Raw genomic sequence first — 7,173 nt, forward strand, 5'->3', positions numbered from 1 at the left:
AGGGTTAGGGCATTGGCTAATGTTAGAACTAGGGTTACATTTAGGGTTAGGGTTAGGGGTAGGGCTAGTGTTAGGGTTAGGTTTAAGGTTAGGATGATATTTAGAGCTAGGGTTAGTGTTGAGATATGAGACAGGGTCAAGGGTAGGGTAAGGACTCGAATTAGCGATAGGGTTACTGTTAGAATTTTGTTTAAGGTTAGGATAGGGTCTAGAGTTAGGGTGAGCATTAGGATATGAGTCTGTTTCATTGTTAGATTTAAGGTTAGAGATAGGAGTTGAATTTAGGGATAGGGTTAGGTCTAGATGTAGTTTTAGAGTTGTTTAAGTTAAGGTTTAGGGATAGGGCCATTGCTCAGTTTTGTTTTACTGCTAGGGTTAGGGTTAGGGCTAGTTTTATGATTAACATTAGAGTTAGGGCTAGTGTTAGTGCTAGACTTAGGCTTAGGTTTATTTTTAGTTTTAGAGTTAGGGTTAGACATAGGGATAGGGCAAGGACTAAGGATAGGTCAAGCATTAGTGCTAGGTTTAGGGCTAGGTTTTGGGTTATGGTAAGGAATAGGGTTAGAACTAGGGATAGGGCTTGTGTGAAAGCTAGAGTTAGTCATAGTGCTAGGGTTAGAGATTGGTTTAATTATAAGGTTACCTGTAGTGTCAGTATTAGGGTTTGCTCTATGCTTAGGTTCAGGTTTAGACCTAGGGTTATTGTTTGTGTCAGAATAAGGGTCAGGATTAGTGTTATGATATGGGATAAGATTTGAACTAGAATGAGGGCTAGAATCAGGACTATTAAAAAAGTTCAGATAGTGGTTAGCCTAATAATTAGGAATAGTTCTAAGGTTACCATTAGTGTTAGAGTTGTTCTTAGGGTAAGGCATAGGGTTAGAGCTAGGGTTAGGGTTAAAGCTAGATTTAGAGAGTGAATTAGGGCAAGTTTTTGTTGTAGGGTTAGGGCTAGGGTTAGGGTAATGACTAATGTAAAAACTAGTGTTACCTTTAGGGTTAGGGTTAGGGGTAGGTCTAGTGTTAGGGTTAGGTTTAAGGTTAGAGTGATATTTAGAGCTAGGGTCAGTGTTAGGACATGAATGAGGGTCAGAGTTAGGGTGAGGACTCGAATTAGGGGCAGGGTTACTAGTAGGTTTCAGTTTAAAGTTAGGATGGGTTCTAGAACTAGGGTGAGCATTAGGATATGAGTCTGTGTCAGGATTACTTTTATGGTTAGGGTTATGAGTCGAATTTAGGGCTAGGCTTAGGTCTAGATGTAGTGTTAGGGTGGTTTAAGTTAAGATTTAGGGTTCGGGCTATTGCTTGGTTTTGTTTCACTGGTAGGGTTAAGGTTAGTGCTAATTTTATTATTATCATTAGGTTTAGGGCTAGTGTTAGTGTTAGGGTTAAGCTTAGGGTTAGGGTTAGATTTAGATTTAGGGTTAGATCAGGTTTAGTGTTAGGACTGAGGATAGCGCAAGGGTTAGGGCTAGGGTTAGATTATGGTATGTAATAGGGTTAGAAATAGGGCTAGGGCTAGTGTGAGTTAGAGTTAGTCTTAGGGCTTGGGTTATGAAAATGGATAAATTAGGGCTAGGATTAGGGTTATGGTCAGTGTTCAGCTTAAATTTAGAGTAGGGTTTGTGTTATTAATAAGTTTAGGGTAAGGAATAATGTTATAGCCAGGTATAGAGGTAGGGTGATATTTAGAAATAGGGTTAGAACTTTGGTTTTGGTTAGGGTTATGATTTAGGCTAGGTTTAGTGCTAGGATGAGGGCTAGTTTTTTTTTTTTTCGTTGTTGTTGTTGTTTTTTGTTTTCTGTTTTTTTTTTTTTTTTTTTTTTAGGGTTGGGGCTAGGATTTGGGGTATGGCTAATTTCAGGTCTAGAATTAAGTTCAAATATAAATTTATTTTTAGGATTATGGCTACATTTAGTGTAAGTGTTAGGTTTAGGGGTAGGTTCACGTTTGTGGCTAGGGGTATTATTATGGACAATGTCTGGGTTAAGGTTTGGGATAGGTTAAGGGCTAATGATAGGGATTGAATTAGCATTAGGGTTAGGGTAAGAGTAATGATAGGGTTAGTATTAGTGTCCAGGTTAGGTTTAGGGTTAAAGATAGAAATAGGACTAGAGATAGCATTAGGTTTAGACATAGGGTTAGCATTAGGGTTAGGGTTATATTTACAGTAATGGATAGGGTTAGACTAGGGTTAGGGGTAGGGATATGGTTATGATTAGGGCTAGGGTTATATTAGGACTTTAGTTAGGTTTAAAGCTCAGGATAGGGCTCAGATTATACCTAGGTTTCTGGTTAATTTAGTGCTAGGGTTAGAGTTATGGCTAATGTAAGTACTAGAGTTATATTTAGGTCTAATTTTAGGGTAAAGTTTAGGGCTAGATTGAGTGTTAGGTTTAGGTTTATGGTCAGGGTGATGTTTAGAGCTAAGGTTAATGTTAGTGTCAGAGTCAGGGTCAGAGTTAGTTTTAGGATTTGGCTTAAAACTCGAATTAAGTCTAGGGTTAGGGGTAGGTGTATGGTTAGGGTTTTGTTTAGTTTAAGGATTAGTGTTAGAGCTATGGCTCAGTTTTATTTTAGGCTAGGGCTAGGTTTATGTCTAGTTTTAGGACTAGTGTTAGGCTTAGGGCTAGTGTTTGGGTTATGCTTGGGCTTCAGGTTAGGGTTAAATTTAGGGATATGTGTTGATCTAGGGTAAGTGCTAGGCCTAAAGATAGGGCAATGGTTAGGACAATGGTTAGGGCTAAGGTTAGGTTTATGGTAATGAATAGGGTTAGAACTAGTGATAGGGCTGTTGTGAGAGTTAGAGTTGCCTTATGGTTAGGTTTAGGGTTATGGTTAGGGATAGGGCTAAATTAGGGCTAGGGTTAGTGTTAGGGTTAGGCCTAGGTTTAGGATTAGATTTAGGGTTACATTTAGTTTAAAAAAATGGGTTATAGCAATATTGAGGACTTGGCCAGGGTTAGTATTAGGGTTAACTCCAGGGTTACAGTTAGGGTTATGATTAAGGCTACGGTTTAGGGCTAGGATGAAGGCTAGTGTTTGTATTAGGTTTAAGGTTAGTATTAGGTCTAGGGTTAATGTCAGGTCTAGGGTTACAATTAGGTATACATTTAGTATTAGGTTTATGATTTGGTCCAGTATAAGGGTGAGGATTAGGGTAAGTGTCAGTTTTAGATCTAGGGTTATTATTAGGGTCTGAATCAAGGTTAGGGTTTAGGTTATGGTAGGGTTTAAGTTTAGGCAACAAATTAGCATTAGATTTAGTGTTACGGTAATGACAGAGTTAGGTTTAGGGTTTAGTTGTGATTTAGTGTAATAGATAGGGTTAAGTTTAGGCCTAGTGTTAGCATAAGTGTTAGGGTTATCATTAGGGTAATGGATAGAGTTAGACCTAAGTTTGGGGCTAAGGTTATGTATAGAATTAGGTATTTTGTTTGAGTTAGTGTTCGTTTTAAGTTAAGGGTTAAAACTAGGATAAGGACTCTGTTAAAGGCGAGGTTTGGGGCTAGGTTTAGGCTAGGGTTAAGACTATGGCAATTGTACAAAGTAAGGTTATGATTAGTGCTAGTTGTATGGTTAGGGTTAAGGCTAGGTCTTGTGTTAAGAATAGATTTATGGTTAACATGATTTTAGAGCTAGTTTTAGTGTTAGGATCAGAGTCACGGTTAGAGTTAGTTTTCAGGTTAGGGTTAGGACTAGCATTATAGATAGGGTTAGGGATAGGGTTAGGGCTAGGTGTAAGGCTAGGGTTTGGTTTAGGTTAAGGGTTAAGATTATGGCTATGACTCAGTTTTGTTTTAGGGCTAGGGCTAGGGTTAGGGCTAAGTTTAGATCTAGGTTTAGGGTGATGGTAAGGGAAATGATTAGAACTACCCTATAAATCTAAGGCAAGAGTTATAATTAGTCATAGGGCTAGGGTTATGTTTAGTGTTAGGGATAGGGCTAAGTTAGGTCTGGGATTAGGGCAAGTGTTAATGTTAGGGTTAGGCCTAGGTTTAGTGTTAGGGTTTGGATTACGGTTAGGTATAGGGTAATGGATGAGATTATACCTAGTTTTAGAAATGGGGGGAGGGTTAGGGTTAGGATTAGGGTTATGATGAAGGTGAGGATTGTGTCTAGGATGTGAGTTAAGGTTTGTGCTAAGGTTAGAACTAGAATTACAGATAGGGCTAATGTCAGGTCTGGGGTTAGAGTTAGGGATAGTTTTAGGGTTAGGCTTATATCTAGGTCTTTTGTAAGGGTTAGGTTTATGATTAGGGACAGGTTTAGAGCTAGGCGTATTATTACGGTCAGAGTTAGGATTTAGGTTAGGTTATGGTTTATGGTTAGGGCTCGAATTACATTAGGTTTAGTGATAGGTTTATGATAGTTTTAGGTTTAGGATTAAAGTTAGGTGTAGGCTAATGGATAGGGTTAGGGATGGGCATAGGATTAGGGATTGGCCAAGGGTTAGCATAAGGGTTTGGGTTATCCTTAGGGTAATGGATAGGGTTAGAGCTAGGGTTAGGGCTAGTGTTATGCTTAGGATTGGGTCTAAGGTTAGGCTTAGGCTTAGGGTTAGGGCTATTGTTAGCATTAGGTTTAGCTTTAAATTAAAGATAGTGTAGGGCTTGGATTAAGGCTAGATTTTGCAACAGGTTAGGGCTGTGGCTAAATTAAGATCTTGTTATTATTAGGGCTAGTTTTAGGGTTAATGTTAGGGCTAGGTATAGTTTCAGGGTTAGGGTGATGTTTAGAGCTAGAGTTAATGTTATTGTCAGGGTCAGTGTTCAGATTAGGATTATGGTTAGAATAAAAGCCAGAATTTGGACTAGGTTTAGGTCTAGGGAAAGAGTGTTTGGCTTAGGCTAAGGATTATTATTTGGGCTAGGTCTAGTTTTTTATTTAGGTCTAGGGAAAGAGTTATGGATAGATTTAGAATTAGGTTTAGGTCTAAGTCTAGTGTTAGAGTTTGGTTTAATGTTAGAAAAGGTTTAGACTTACAATTAATGTTAGGGTCAGAATAAGGGTCACAGTTAGGGTTAGGGTTTGTGTTATGGTTAGGGCTAGAGTTGGGACTAGTAATAGGATTAGGGTTTGGGTTAAGTTAAGGATTAGTGTTAGAATTAGGATTAGAATTAGTGTTATAGGTTGGCTTAGGGTAAGGGATAGAGTTAGAGCTAGGTTTAGGGCTAGGGTAAGGGTAAAAGCTAGGTTTAGAGTTCAGATTAGGGCTAGTTTTTGTATTAGGATTAGTGCTATGTTTAGAGTAACAGCTAATGTAAGAACTAGGGTTACAATTAGGGTTAAATTTAGGGTTATGATTAGGGGTTAGACCTCTAGTGTTAGGATTAGTTTTAAGGTTAGGGTGATATTTAGAGCGAGTGGTAGTGTTAGGTTAGTAGTCAGGGTCAGGGTTGGTTTTAAAGTTAGGGTGAGGACTCAAGTTACAGCTAGGGTTACTGTAAGTGTTTGGTATAAGGTTAGGATGGTGTTTAGAGCTAGGGTGAGTGTTAGGATATGAATCAGAGTCAGGGTTGGTATTAAGGTTAAGGTTAGGACTCGAATTAGGGCTAGGGTTAGGTCTAGGTGTAGTATTAGGATTTGGTTTAAGTTAAGGTTTAGTATTAGGGCTATTCCTTGGTTTTGATTTACTGCTAGGGTCAGGGTTAGGGCTAAGTTTACGAGTAGTGTTAGGGTCAGGGTTAGTGATTATTTTAGGCTTAGGCTTAGGGTTAGTGTTAGATTTAGAGTTAGGGATAGATTTAGGGTTATGGCTAGGAATAAGGACAAGGCAAGGTTTATGGTTAGGGTTGGAGCTAGGGTTATGGTTATGGTAAGGGATAGGGTTAGAACTAGGGATAAGGCTAGTGTGAAAGTTAGAGTTAGTCTTAGGGCAAGGGTTAGGGTTAGGGATAGGGTTAAATTGAGGCTAGAATTAATGCTAGGGTTATTGTTCAGCTTAGGCTTAGAATAAGGTTTAGGGTTAGGTTTATGTTCAGGGTAAGGATTGGCATTATAGCTAGGTTTAGAGGTAGGGTGAGGGTTAGAATTACAATTAGGCCTATGGCTATGGTTATTCTCATGATTACCCTTGCTTTTAGGGTTAGGGTGAGGGCTAGGGTTTGTTTTAGGGTAGAACTAGTATTAGGAATAGGACTAATATCAGGTCTAGGGTTACGGTTAAAGATAGTTTTAGGGTTATTTTTATGGATACAGGTAGTGTAAGGGTTATGTTTCGTTTTAGGTCAGATTTATAGCTAGGGGTATTATTAAGGTCAGGGCCTTGGTTAGGTTTTGGGATAGGCTATGGTTAAAATTTAGGGCTTCAACTAGCATTAAGGTTAGTGTTAGGGTAATGATAGGGTGAGGTTTAGGGTTTAGGTTTGGTTTAGGGTAATCGATAGGGTTAGGATTAGGGATAGGGCTTGGTTTAGGCCTAGGGTTAGGATTAGGGATATGGTTAGGTTTAGGCCTAGGGTTAGCATTAGTGTTACGGTTATACTTATGGTGATAGATAGGGTTAGAGCTATGGTTAGGTCTAGGGTTAGGGCTAGGTTTAGGGTTAGTATTAGGTTTTGTGTTAGGGTTAGAGTTATGTTAGGGTTAGGGTTTGTGTTAGGATTAAGGTCAGGTTTAGGTTACGGTTACATTTAGGATTATGGTTAGAGTTAGATTTAGGGTTAGGTTTTGACTTAGTGTTATGGTTCGAGTTAGAGTTAATGTTAAGTTTCGGGTTAGGGTTAGATTTAGTGTTAGGGTTAGGGTTATTATTAGGGTTAGGTTTACGGTTATGTTTTTTTTGTTGGTGTTAGGTTTAGGAATAGGGTTAAGGTTAATGATACTGTCACAGTTAGGATTAGCGATAATGTTATTTTGGGGGTTTGTTTTGGTGTTTGGGTTAGGTGTAAGGTTAGGATAGTGTCAATGTAAAGATATGTGTTAGGTTTGCAATTAGGTTTAGTGTTAGGGATAATTTTAGGGTTAGTGTTAGGATTAGTGTTAGTTTAGTATTAGGGTTAGGGTTAGTGTTATGTTTACATTATGGTCAGGGTTAGGGTCAGAGTTAGGTTTAGGATTATTATTAGGGTTGGGTTTATAGTAAGGCATAGTTTTAGGGTTAATGTTAGCCTGAGGTTTAGGATTAGGTTTAGTGATAGTGTTAGGGTTTGGTTTAGGATTTTGTCAGG

This window comes from Marmota marmota, unplaced genomic scaffold (assembly GCF_001458135.2).
Source record: "Marmota marmota marmota unplaced genomic scaffold, marMar, whole genome shotgun sequence".
In the NCBI taxonomy this organism is placed as follows: Eukaryota; Metazoa; Chordata; class Mammalia; order Rodentia; family Sciuridae; genus Marmota; species Marmota marmota.